This window comes from Panthera pardus, unplaced genomic scaffold (genome assembly GCF_024362965.1).
Source record: "Panthera pardus isolate Hobbes unplaced genomic scaffold, ASM2436296v1 HiC_scaffold_181, whole genome shotgun sequence".
In the NCBI taxonomy this organism is placed as follows: Eukaryota; Metazoa; Chordata; class Mammalia; order Carnivora; family Felidae; genus Panthera; species Panthera pardus.
In genome coordinates, this window is record NW_026526745.1 from 347,812 (window position 1) to 362,758 (window position 14,947).

Below are 14,947 nucleotides of genomic sequence, written 5' to 3' on the forward strand. Positions count from 1 at the left end.
CAATCGAAGGCGAGTGTCAGGTGAACCGTAGGTATTGTTGCATAAAGTACCAAAGGCAGGAATGTTGCGGCCAGTGTCAGCTGAGGTTTGTTTGAAATTGATGTACTGGAACGTGTTCAAGATGTGGCTCTTCTTGGGTGTTATTAGGTGTTTGGGGCCTAGTACAAAACTCAGAGAATGATAAACTTTTTCGCTTCCCCCTGGAAGTGGGAACATGGCTCGTTTGGCATATTCAGAGCAAAATACAGAAGATGAGTAAATGGGGTCTAACAGAAAAAAAATAGAGATGGAGGCTTTCTAAACTGAAGACCCTTCATTTCCCTACTTCATCTCCCTGCTATGAGATTTTTATCCTCCTCATTCTTATAGAGGGGGTTGGAGGTGAAGGCATCATCTTCTGTAACTTCTTCAAGCTGAAAGGGGTTGTAGACTCTGTCTATTGGAGGCATAAAAATCCCAACCCATCTGATTAAATGAAAGTCTCCTATTTATAAGTTGTCGGTCTTAGAAGAATATATGAGGCCTCCTCACAGGAATAGGATATTTAGATTTGGAAGCCGCGCAGCAACAATAGCATCTACAGCAAAGGAAGATTCCTGTTGTAATTATTATTTGTAAAAAACAAGCCAGTTGGAGTAGGAACAGAAACAAAGACAATATTTCCAGAAGGCTAATGGGCATAGAGTATTAATAGGCCATATTTAGAATCAGTATATATATATATATATATTGAACATTAACTCTTTACCTAATTATAGTGGTTAAATTAAAGCAGCCCAGCCTCTTGTGACAAAGTATGGGGAGGCAGTTTGACCTTGATCACATCCTACAGACTGACAAGAGCATATCAAGCTTTCCTTATTTCTTCATGCATACAACTGCTTCTATCTGTAAATCATTCAGCCTCTGGATTATACAGAGGTTTATTCTTTCAAAGAGGCCTACTTGAGTAGACTTGTTTTATAATGTCCTTAAAGAGTGAACTAAAAGGTCTTTATTGTCTTTATCAAGCAGTAGAGTAGCTTGGTTCAAGTCTTGCCACACCCCAAGAGTTACATCAGGGGTGTCAAGGAGGATGGCCTGATATTTTCACAATCTCCCTCCAGTTAGCCATTGATGTCCTTTGGCCTCTAAAACTCATTGAACTTCATGTGGGGTCATTATATCCAGATGCTGTCCTAGAATAAGTGTATTAGCTTCTTCAACTAGCAAGGCAGTTGTAGCTTTTTCTTGCAAACATCCTGGCCACCCACCCTCTGCTACTGGGTCTAGCTGTTTGGAGAAGGAGACTACTTGACTGAGAACAGAGCCCAGCTTTTGGGCTAGGACACCCAAGTGATTCCTGTTCTATGCCCTATGTATAGGGTAAAGTAACATTGACCGAGGCAACTTCTTGCTAGATATGTTATTTTTTCCTGAGGCAAGGAAAAAAAGAGAGCAAAAATAAACTATTGGGACTTCATCAAGATAAAATTCTTCTGAACAGCCAAGGAAATAATCAACAAAATTCAAAGGTAACCTTCACAATGAGAGAAGATATTTGCAAATGACATACCTGATAAATGGTTAGTATCCAAAATGTGTAAAGAACTTACACAACTCAACACTCAAAAACACAAATAATCCAGTTAGAAAAAGGGCAGAAGACAGGCATAGACTTTTTTCTAAACCTCACAGATGACCTACTGACACATGAAGAGTTGTTCAACATCACTCATCATCAGGGTAATGCAGATCAAAACTACAATGACGTGTCACCTCACATCAGTCAGAATGGCTAAAAATAACAACACAGGAATCAACACATGTTGTGAGGATGAGGAGAGAGGGAAACCCTTTTCCACTGTTGGTTGGAATGAAAAGTGGCAAAGCCACTGTGGAAATCAGTGCGGAGGTTCAGGAGAAAGTTAAAAATAGTACTACCCTATGATAGATCTATCACACTACTAGGTATTTATGCAAAGGAGACAAAAGTACTGATTGGAAGGGACAAATGCACCCTGCTATTTATAGCAGCATTATCAACAATAACCATCTATGAAAATAGTCCAATTGTCCATTGACTGATGAATGGATAAAGAATGTATGTATAGACATACAATAGAATACTACTCAGCCATAATAACGAATGAAATTTTGCCATTTGCAACCATGTAAATACAGCTAAAGAGCATAATGCTAAGCCACATAAGTCAATCAGAGAAAGACAAATACCAAATGATTTCACACATATTTACAGCTTAATTTTTTGTGTTTAGTTATTTTTCTGCACTCTCAGTGCAGAGCCAGACATGGGGCTTGAACTCACAAACAGTGAGATCATGATCTGAGCTGAAAACAAGAGTTGGGCACCTAACTGACTGAACCACCCAAGTGCCCTACATATGTAGAATTTAAGAAACAAAATAGATGAAAATAGAGGGATGAAAAGAGAGAGGCCAACTGGGACACAGACTTTTAAGTATAGAGAACAAACTGATGTTTACTGGAGGGGAGGTGTGCAAGGGAATGTGTTAAATGGGTGATGGGTATTAAAGGGTGCACTAGTAGTGAGAGCACAGGGTGTTGTATGTGACTGATGAAACACTAAATTTTACATGTGAAACTCACATACACTGTATGTGAACCAACTGGAATTTATATAAAAACTTGGAAAAAACAAAGTTCTAGAACAAGAGCAGTACTTAATTTTTCTTTGATTTCTTTGAAGGCTTGGTGGCAGCTGTCATCCCATTCTAATGGAGCCAAATTGTTCCCCTGCATGTCTTTATAAAGGAGCCTAGCTGTGAGGCTAAACCCAGGGATCCAGATCCAGTGATGGCATACCATTCTAGAAGCATGTATGGATCCTTCTTCATGATGGCACCTTTCTTTATGGAATCCCTTCAGCTTCCTCACATCAAGAGGAATTTCTTTTATTTAAATTGTTCCATATATTTTATGATGAAAAACAAGGGAAAAGAAGTACATTCCCTACTTATCTGAAAGGGTTGTGAAAGGGAGGAGTGATATTGATATGAATTTTATTCTGTATTATCATACGATACACATATATTATTACCATTTTTTTAAATGTAGTCCCTTTTGTCAAGCACAGTGTGTATTCCTCAGACTGTCTGTTCAAGTGAGTATGCATTATGTTACATTTAAATATTTCTTTTGATCATGAAACAACACTACAGCCCTCTTTCAACCTAACTGAGTAAATTAAGCTGCGCTTACTAGTGCCATCTGGAAATGAAAAATCTACTGCACTTTTAGCCAACATTACTGTTCTGCAATTGTGGCCGTCTCCGGGGACAAATGGGGCAAAAACAAAAGCAAACAAAAAACATAAAAATTTATCCCCTCTCTTCCTGACCACTTCCTCAACTTTTGTCTCCCCTACACAAAATGCCTGATTTGCTTACTCTTTGGTATCCTCAGCTAGTTTTGAGGCTTTTTTTTGGTCCAGTGTTTTAAATGCTTTAAATATGGGTTTAAAGTGTTTAATGCCACCATACTGGAACCACAAAATGAATGAGAGTTGATTTATTTATCTTTTAAATTTTTACTTATTTTTTTAAGTTTTTGTTTTAATTCCAGTTAGATAACATATAGTGCTATATTAGTTTCAGGTGTACAATATAATAATTCAACACTTCCATACATCATCTGGTGATAAATGAGAGTTTAGACTCTAAGATATTATGGAACTTCCAGCAATCATTTCTGTTATTGAGGAAGCATTAACAATAGAAGAGTAGCAGCATTTAAGACCAATAACACAAGTATATATAGAGGGAATTTGAATAGAACTTAGATATTTATCCTTTATGGCCATTCTATTTAACCACAAACTGACTGGATAGAGTGTGAACCCCTGAAAAAGAGAACACAAAACTGATTCTGAAGAGCCAACCCCAGGACCTCGCTCTCTCCCTGTGATATAGTGGTATGAAAAGTTTGCAAATGGTGGCCTATTTCAGGAGAATAATAACAGGAAGTGTTGAATGATATTTGGATATGTATCAGATTTGTGTCAAGCATATGATGGTAGAATTTGGGAAAGTGTCTAATGTTGCAAAGTAAATCTATTAACTACATACAGATGTGGATTTCTTCCCTCCACTTCTCAACTGTTCACACTAAACCTATTCTCAATACCATTTCTTAAGAAACAACGGCAATATTTAAAGACCCCAAGAGTAGTACTAATGAAGTAGAAGCAACTGAGGCCATTGTGTTAGTGATCTATAGCCTTAAGAGTATCATGAGTAGGGCAGCAAGCAAATTCATCTTTGTTTTCTGATGTTACTGTAGACGTTGAACTCTACTCAGCAGCACTGAGTAGCACTGTAACTCTTTAAAATCTAACACCCATTTTTTGTGGTAAAAACCTCAGGGCTTATCACCAGGTTGTTGTATGATATACTGGTCAGTTACTGATTCTGAGTGAGTTACTGATTATTGCAACTCTGCTAATTGGTGAATCATTGGATCTCTTCATGGAAACTTACCTTTGAACTCTTTCTCTCTCCATCCAGCAGCAACAATTATTCTTCTCACTGACATTGATACCAGAAGTTAACTCTTCTTTTTAACGAACTCCTTTTGGTGAGTGGTCTCAATCTTGATTGGGGGTGGACATTTTTTGGATTCTCTTTCTAGGTTCTTTGGCTGATATGGTAATTAAATTGGCATAAAACAGATTAATAGGTGAAAAACAAGTTTAATTACCTGTGTATGGCAGCACCATAAGACAGGTAAAGTCAGAGACAGTCCTGCAAGGGGAATACAATTGAGGCTTGTATACCCCTAAAGAGAAGGGATACAAGGGTTAGGAATTCAAAGAGGAGGAAGACAATTCACAGGAACATGTGAGGAGCACATACTGGGTAAACAGATGTGTGTCCTGCCATGCAGTTGAGTCTTACTGACATAAAAATATATCTCTGGTAATAACGTTCTTCCTGGTACAGACTCCCTATGAAAATTGTTTTAAGCTGTTAAGGAAAAGATAAAGAGCTTTCTGAGTTTCCTATGTCTGTGTTACTTCCTGCTCAAAACAACTACCTGCTAGAGCCATACATTTAGGGGTGATATACTCTGCTCCCCTTCACGTCTCTGAACTGTATTCATTATGCAGTCTCAGGTTTTGGTGATTTTTCTAAACACTACGCTAGATATATAAAGATATCAGCTCATATACATGCAACAAAAATATTCTGTGTCTCTCTTTCTATGATTGTCAATCAACTTAGCCATTATATGGTTCCAAAATATTTATTTAGAGGTTTAAGAACATAATGACACATAATGAATCATGACTCTAGTGTTTATACTAGGTTCTAATATAAGAGGAATGTAAAAGCTTAGAATTTATAGTATTGTAATATCTGAATGACAGATTAGTTCAGTTTGGGTTCCCTTGTACCAGTTTTTCTGATCACACTAAATTTTTCCATAAGGTCTAAACACTTTACTTCCCTAGAAAGAGACCATTGATGGTATGTCCCTTTTTGTCTTCTTGTTTTGTTACTTTATTTCCTGGTAACACAGCAAAATTAGAGGAGAAAGCGTGTCCTGTTATTACTATGTTCACACATCTCCACAGAAGATCCAGCAGCCGGAGACTCTTCTTCATCACATCTCCTTCTTCCCTGGTCTCCCTTGTAAGCGAAATCTTTTGGCCACAAGATTATTTTGATGTATTTTCCCCACTTTAAAGTATATACACATCCTCCGCCCCATTTCCCAAGGGATTGTAATTGCAATGTCACTTCCTTTAGACATGAGAGTCCTTTCTCCTTGGCCACCTGGTCAGAAAGGCAAATTCCCTTATTTGCAGTGTATTTCCTGGTACTCCTGCATATCAAGAATTAGACGCTGACAGATGTTTCAGTCAACTTCGACTGAGTGTGTATCACCTTCATTCTAATTGCACACCTGTTGTGTAATAGCTTCAACATTCTACACTGGGTAATGTTACATATGTCACATGCCACGGTTGCTTCCCATCCAATGTGCAGTCAGGTAGGGCTCAGATCAGGGCATATGCATCCCCCCTGAAGCCTTCTCTACCCATTTGTCTACACCAAGGAACATGTATGCCATTTGATTCAGGGGAGCCGCTGGGCAGCAAGACCATGATGAATCTCCAACCCAGATGCATTTTTTACAATATTTCTCCCCAGGAACACAAAATAGAAGATACTGGTTTTTTCTACCTTTGTGAAAAGATGATAAGGAACCAACATTCACTCCCCAACATTCCTGTATCTTTCATACAAGTCTTTCATAACTTTTTATCTCACCATTAGAAGTCATTCTGTATTTTCCACATTTTTATTAGCAATGATCATTCCTCCATCTAAACTTAAGAACCAAATACGTATTTTTATTTCTTATTTTTTAAAGTTGACTTATTTATATTTAGACAGAGAGAGCATGAGCAGTGGATGGGGCAGATAGAGACAGGGAGAGAGAGAATCCCAACTCACACTGTCAGTTTACAGCCCAGCTTGACACCGGATCTCATGAACAGTGAGAACATGATCTGAGCTGAAATCTAGAGTCCCATGCTTAACCGGCCCAGCCACCCAGGCAACCCCGGCATATGTATTTTTAAATGTATTCTAAACTGACCTCCCTATCTTTACTAACAGTTGATACTTAACTACCTGGTTGTTGATTAAATTTTCATGTGGGAATCACAAAAATTCTCTTAGGCATTTAAAAATTTGTTGCACCTCACATCATATTTCTGGTTACATTTTAATAGCATCATGATGAAGTCATGCTTGTACAATTTTGGATACTAGCCCTTTGTCCAATATGTCATTTGCAAATATCTTTTCCCATTCCGTTGGTTGCCTTTTAGTTTTGTTGGTTGTTTCCTTTGCTGTGCAGAAGCTTTTTATCTTCATAAGGTCCCAGTAATTCACTTTTGCTTTTAATTCCCTTGCCTTTGGGGATGTGTCGAGTAAGAGATTGCTACGGCTGAGGTCAGAGAGGTCTTTTCCTGCTTTCTCCTCTAAGGTTTTGATGGTTTCCTGTCTCACATTCAGGTCCTTTATCCATTTTGAGTTTATTTTTGTGAATGGTGTGAGAAAGTGGTCTAGTTTCAACCTTCTGCATGTTGCTGTCCCGTTCTCCCAGCACCATTTGTTAAAGAGACTGTCTTTTTTCCATTGGATATTCTTTCCTGCTTTGTCAAAGATGAGTTGGCCATACTTTTGTGGGTCTATTTTTGGGGTTTCTATTCTATTCCATTGGTCTATGTGTCTGTTTTTGTGCCAATACCATGCTGTCTTGATGATTACAGCTTTGTAGTAGAGGCTAAAGTCTGGGATTGTGATGCCTCCTGCTTTGGTCTTCTTCTTCAAAATTACTTTGGCTATTCGGGGACTTTTGTGGTTCCATATGAATTTTAGGATTGCTTGTTCTAGTTTCGAGAAGAATGCTGGTGCAATTTTGATTGGGATTGCATTGAATGTGTAGATAGCTTTGGGTAGTATTGACATTTTGACAATATTTATTCTTCCAATCCATGAGCAGGGAATGTCTTTCCATTTCTTTAAATCTTCGTCAATTATCTTCATAAGCTTTCTATAGTTTTCAGCATACAGATCTTTTACATCTTTGGTTAGATTTATTCCTAGGTATTTTATGCTTCTTGGTGCAATTGTGAATGGGATCAGTTTCTTTATTTGTCTTTCTGTTGCTTCATTGTTAGTGTATAAGAATGCAACTGATTTCTGTACATTGATTTTGTATCCTGCAACTTTGCTGAATTCATGTATCAGTTCTAGCAGACTTTTGGTGGAGTCTATCGGATTTTCCATGTATAATATCATGTCATCTGCAAAAAGGGAAAGCTTGACTTCATCTTTGCCAATTTGGATGCCTTTGATTTCCTTTTGTTGTCTGATTGCTGATGCTAGAACTTCCAGCACTATGTTAAACAACAGCGGTGAGAGTGGGCATCCCTGTCGTGTTCCTGATCTCAGGGGAAAAGCTCTCAGTTTTTCCCCGTTGAGGATGATGTTAGCTGTGGGCTTTTCATAAATGGCTTTTATGATCTTTAAGTATGTTCCTTCTATCCCGACTTTCTCAAGGGTTTTTATTAAGAAAGGGTGCTGGATTTTGTCAAAGGCCTTTTCTGCATCGATTGACAGGATCATATGGTTCTTACCTTTTCTTTTATTAATGTGATGTATCACGTTGATTGATTCGCGAATGTTGAACCAGCCCTGCATCCCAGGAATGAATCCCACTTGATCATGGTGAATAATTCTTTTTATATGCCATTGAATTCGATTTGCTAGTATCTTATTGAGAATTTTTGCATCCATATTCATCAGGGATATTGGCCTGTAGTTCTCTTTTTTTACTGGGTCTCTGTCTGGTTTAGGAATCAAAATAATACTGGCTTCGTAGAATGAGTCTGGAAGTTTTCCTTCCCTTTCTATTTCTTGGAATAGCTTGAGAAGGATAGGTATTATCTCTGCTTTAAACGTCTGGTAGAACTCCCCTGGGAAGCCATCTGGTCCTGGACTCTTATTTGTGGGGAGATTTTTGAAAACTGATTCAATTTCTTCGTGGTTATGGGTCTGTTCAAGCTTTCTATTTCCTCCTGATTGAGTTTTGGAAGCATGTGGGTGTTTAGGAATTTGTCCATTTCTTCCAGGTTGTCCAATTTGTTGGCATATAATTTTTCATAGTATTCCCTGATAATTGTTTGTATCTCTGAGGGATTGGTTGTAATCATTCCATTTTCATTCATGATTTTATCTATTTGGGTCATCTCCCTTTTGTTTTTGAAAAGCCTGGCTAGAGGTTTGTCAATTTTGTTTATTTTTTCAAAAAACCAACTCTTGGTTTCGTTGATCTGCTCTACAGTTTTCTTAGATTCTTTATTGTTTATTTCTGCTCTGATCTTTATTATTTCTCTTCTTCTGCTGGGTTTAGGCTGCCTTTGCTGTTCTGCTTCCATTTCCTTTAGGTGTGCTGTTAGATTTTGTATTTGGGATTTTTCTTGTTTCTTGAGATAGGCCTCGATTGCAATGTATTTTCCTCTCAGGACTGCCTTCGCTGCGTCCCAAAGCGTTTGGATTGTTGTATTTTCATTTTCGTTTGTTTCCATATATTTTTTAATTTCTTCTCTAATTGCCTGGTTGACCCACTCATTCGTTAGTAGGGTGTTCTTTAACCTCCATGCTTTTGGAGGTTTTCCAGACTTTTTCCTGTGGTTGATTTCAAGCTTCATAGCATTGTGGTCTGAAAGTATTCATGGTATAATTTCAATTCTTGTAAACTTATGAAGGGCTGTTTTGTGACCCAGTATATGATCTATCTTGGAGAATGTTCCATGTGCACTCGAGAAGAAAGTATATTCTGTTGCTTTGAGATGCAGAGTTCTAAATATATCTGTCAAGTCCGTCTGATCCAATGTGTCATTCGGGGCCCTTGTTTCTTTATTGACTGTGTGTCTAGATGATCTATCCATTTCTGTAAGTGGGGTGTAAAAGTCCCCTGCAATGACCACATTCTTATCAATAAGGTTGCTTATGTTTATGAGTAATTGTTTTATATATTTGGGGGCTCCGGTATTCGGTGCATAGACATTTATAATTGTTAGCTCTTCCTGATGGATAGACCCTGTAATTATTAGATAATGCCCTTCTTCATCTCTTGTTACAGCCTTTAATTTAAAGTCTAGTTTGTCTGATATAAGTATGGCTACTCCAGCTTTCTTTTGGCTTCCAGTAGCATGATAAATAGTTCTCCATCCCCACACTCTCAATCTAAAGGTGTCCTCAGATCTAAAATGAGTCTCTTGTAGACAGCAAATAGATGGGTCTTGTTTTTTTATCCATTCTGATACCCTATGTCTTTTGGTTGGCGCATTTAATCCATTTACATTCAGTGTTATTATAGAAAGATACGGGTTTAGAGTCATTGTGATATCTGTATGTTTTATGCTTGTAGTGATGTCTCTGGTACTTTGTCTCACAGGATCCCCCTTAGGATCTCTTGTAGGGCTGGTTTAGTGGTGATGAATTCCTTCAGTTTTTGTTTGTTTGGGAAGACCTTTATCTCTCCTTCTATTCTAAATGACAGACTTGCTGGATAAAGGATTCTCGGCTGCATATTTTTTCTGTTTAGCACACTGAAGATATCATGCCAAGCCTTTCTGGCCTGCCAAGTTTCAAAGGAGAGATCAGTCACGAGTCTTATAGGTCTCCCTTTATATGTGAGGGCACGTTTATCCCTTGCTGCTTTCAGAATTTTCTCTTTATCCTTGTATTTTGCCAGTTTCACTTGATATGTCGTGCAGAAGATCAATTCAAGTTACGTCTGAAGGGAGTTCTCTGTGCCTCTTGGATTTCAATCCCTTTTTCCTTCCCCAGTTCAGGGAAGTTCTCAGCTATAATTTCTTCAAGTACCCCTTCAGCACCTTTCCTTCTCTCTTCCTCCTCTGAGATACCAATTATGCGTATATTATTTCTTTTTAGTGTATCACTTAGTTCTCTAATTTTCCCCTCATACTCCTGGATTTTTTTATCTCTCTTTCTCTCAGCTTCCTCTTTCTCCATAACTTTATCTTCTAGTTCACCTATTCTCTCCTCTGCCTTTTCAATCCGAGCTGTCATCGTTTCCATTTTGTTTTGCATTTCGTTTAAAGTGCTTTTCAGCTCCTCGTGACTGTTCCTTAGTCCCTTGATCTCTGTGGCAAGAAATTCTCTGCTGTCCTGTATACTGTTTTCAAGCCCAGCGATTAATTTTATGACTATTATTCTAAATTCTCTTTCTGTTATATTATTTAAATCCTTTTTGATCAGTTCATTAGCTGTTGTTATTTCCTGGAGATTCTTCTGAGGGAAATTCTTCCGTTTGGTCATTTTGGATAGTCCCTGGAGTGGTGAGGACCTGAGGCACTTCCCCTGTGCTGTGGTGTATAACTGGAGTTGGTGGGCGGGACCGCAGTCCGACCTGATGTCTGCCCCCAGCCCACTTCTGGGGCCACAGTCAGACTGGTGTGTGCCTTCTCTTCCCCTCTCCTAGGGGCAGGATTCCCTGTGGGGTGGCGTGGCCCGTCTGGGCTACTTGCACACTGCCAGGCTTGTGGTGCTGGGGATCTGGCGTATTAGCTGGGGTGGGTAGGCAAGGTGCACGGGGGCAGGAGGGGCAGGCTTAGCTCGCTTCTCCTTAGGTGATCCACTTCAGGAGGGGCCCTGTGGCAGCGGGAGGGAGTCAGATCCGCTGCCGGAGGTTTGGCTCCGCAGAAGCACAGAGTTGGGTGTTTGTGGGGAGCAAGTAAGTTCCCAGGCAGGAACTGGTTCTCTTTGGGATTTTGGCTGGGGGATGGGTGGGGGAGATGGTGCTGGCGAGCGCCTTTGTTCCCCGCCAAGCTAAGCTCTGCCGTCCGGGGGCTCAGCAGCTCTCCCTCCCTTTGTCCTCCAGCCTTCCCGCTTTCTGAGCAGAGCTGTTAACTTATGACCTCCCAGATGCTAAGTTGCGCTTGCTGTCGGAACACAGTCCGTCAGGCACCTCCGCTTTTGCCAGCCAGACTCAGGGGCTCTGCTTGGCCGGCGAGCTGCCCCTCCGCCCCGGCTCCCTCCCACCAGTCCGTGGAGCGCACACCTCCTCGCTGCCCTTCCTACCCTCTTCCGTGGGCCTCTCGTCTGCGCTTGGCTCTTGAGACTCCGTTCTGGTAATCCTCTGGCGGTTTTCTGGGTTCTTAGGCAGGTGTAGGTGGAATCTAAGTGATCAGCAGCATGCGAGGTGAGCCCAGCGTCCTCCTACGCTGCCATATTCCCTCCAACTCCCCTAATGTTTATTTATTTTTGACAGAGAGAGAGAGAGAGAGAGATAGAGCATGAGCAGGAGAGGGGCTGAGAAAGAGGGAGACACAGAATCCAAAGCAGGCTCCAAGCTCTAAGCTGTCAGCACAGAGCCCATGTGGGGCTCGAACCCACAAACTGCGAGATCGTGATCTGAACCAAACTCAGAGGCTCAACAGACTGAGCCACCCAGGCACCCCCAAGAAACCATATTTAGAATCAGTATATATATTGAATGTTAACTGCCTAATTGTAGTGCTTAAATTAAAGCAGTTAGTTTAGCCTCTTGTCCTAAAATATGAGGAGGTGGTTTGCCCTTGATTACATCCTGCACAATGATAAATTTTATATCAAGCTTTCCTTATTGCTGTATGCATACAACTGCTTCTATCTATAAACCAGTCAGCCTCTGGATTAGACAGAGATTTATTCTTTAAGACAGGCCTACTTGACTATACTTGTATACTGTTCTTACAAGAGTGGATTAGAAGTTCTTTATTGTCTTTGTCAGGCAATAGAGTATCTGGGTTGAAGTCTTGACACACCTTGAGGGTTATATCGGGGTGCCAAGAAGAAGGGCTTGTTATTTTATTAATCTCCTTCCACTTAGCCGCTGATGTCCTTAGGGCTCTAAAACTCCTTGAACTTGATGTGGGGTCATAACATCCAGATGCCGTCCCAGAGTAAGTTTATTAGCTTCTTCAACTAGCAAGGCAGTTGCAACTATTACTCGAAAACATCCTGGCCACCCTCTGCTACTGGGTCTATCTGTTTGGAGAGAGAGATTGCCTGTGTGAGAACAGGCCACAGTTTTTGGGTTAGGACACCCAAAGTGATTCCTCTTCTTTCCCCTACGTATAGGATAAAAGGCTCTTGTAAATGACATTGACTGTAGCAACTTCTTATTAGATATGTTGTCTGAGGCAAGGGAAAGAAAAGCAAAAATAAATTATTGGGACTTCATCAAGATAAAAAGCTTCTGAACATCCAAGGAAACAATCAACAAAATTTAAAGGTAACCTTTAGAATGGGAGAAAATATTTGGAAATGACACATGGGGTAAAGGGTCATATCCAAAATAAGTAAAGAATTTATGAAGCAAAACATCCCAAAACCAAATAATCTGTTAAAAAATGGGCAGAAAGCATGAGTAGACTTTCTTTCTGATCCTATAAATGACTATAGGACACATGGAAAGATGTTCAACATCACTCATCATTGGGGACTACGAATCAAAGCTACGATGAGATATCACCTCACACCCTTCAGAATGGCTAAAATTCGGAAAGAACACGAGGAGAAGGTGGAGAAAGAGGAAAGGGAATTTCTAGGGCAGGGGGATTACTTAATTTTTCTTTTAGTTCTTTAACATCCTGGTGGTAACAGTTACCCCATTCCAATCCACCCAAATTGTTCCTCTGAATGGCTCCAGAAAGAGGTCTGGATGTGAGGCTAAACCCAGGGATCCAGATGCAGTGATAGCCTACCATGCCCCAAATGGGGATGGTTCTTTGCTCATGATGGAGTCTTTCTAAACGAGTCCCTTCGGCTTCCTCACCACTTCAAGAGGAATTTCTTTTTTTGAAAATTGTTCCATATTTTTTATGATGACAAATCGGGGAAAAGAAGCACATGCCGAGGCTTATCTGAAAGGGTTGTGAAAAGGAGGAGTGAGATTGATGTGAATTTCATTCTGAATTACCATATGATGCAAATATATTATTACCATTTCATGCGAATTTTTTGTTTATAATGGAGTCCCCTTTGCCAAGCACATGGTAAATTCCTCAGACTGCCTGTTCTGGTGAATACGTAAATTTTGTTAAATTTAAATACGTCTTTTGATCATGAAAGGACACCATGGCCATCTTCCAGCCAAATGGAGTAAATTATGCTGAAAATGCTGTGTTTACCAGTACCATCTGGGGATGAAAGAATCCACTTCATTTTGAGCCACCTGTACTGTTCTGCAATTGTGGCCATTTCCAGGGACGAAGGGGGCAAAAACAACAAACAAAACCCAGAAAAATTTATCCCCACTCTGCCTGGCCACTTCTTCAAATTTTGTCTCTCCTCCACCAAATGCTTGCCTTTGCTTACTCTCTAGTATCCTCAGCTAGTTTTGAGGCTTTTCTTTTTTTTCATCCAGTGTTGTTTATAGATGCTTCAAAGATGGCGAAAGGTGGTTAATACCACCATACTGAAACTGGAACTCTAATGACAGTTGATTTTTTTAATTTTTTCAATGTTTAGTTATGTTTACATTTTTAAGTTTTTGTTGTAATTCAAGTTGCCAGTTTACACTTCAGTGATTCAACACTTCCATACATGTCCCGGTGCTGAATGACAGTGTAGACTCTATGGTTTTATGGAACTTGGAACAACCATGTCTGTTATTGAGGAAGCATTATCAGTAGAGAGTAACAGCATTTAAGGTCCATAACCCAAGTACGTATAGAGGGATTTTGAATAGGCCTTAGAATCCTTTATGGCCATTCTATTTGGACCACAAACCGATTGAATAGAGTGTGAAAAAGAAGACATAAAACGCTACCCGAAGAGCCAATCCCATAACTTATCTCTCCTTCTGTGGTATCACTAGCATGGAGAAGTTTGCAAACGGTGGCCCTTTGAAGGGAATAATGACAGGAAATGTTGATTGGTAGTTGGACGTGTATTAGATTTGTGTCAAGCATATGATAGTCGGATTTGGGAAGGCACTTTATCCTTCAAAGTATTTGCTACTTACAGATGTGGATTTCTTCCCTCCACTTCTTAATTGTTCACACTACACCTATTCTCAATACCATTTCATAAGAGACAACGCAAAGATTTAAAGACACTAAGAGTAGTACTAGGGAAATAGAAGCAACTGAAACCATGGTATTAGTAACCTACAGCCTTAAGAGTATTGTGGAGTGGGACAGCAAACAAATCCATCCTTGTTTTTTAATGTTACTCCAAAGCATACTTTGAACCCTGCCCAGGAGCACTGAGTGCCAGTGAGCTAGCTGAATTATTTGACCTTCACTTTTTTGTGTGGTAAAGTTATCAAGGCTCTTCACCAGTCTGTTAGATGATTTACCATCATTACCAGCCTAATCCCACCTCATGATTAA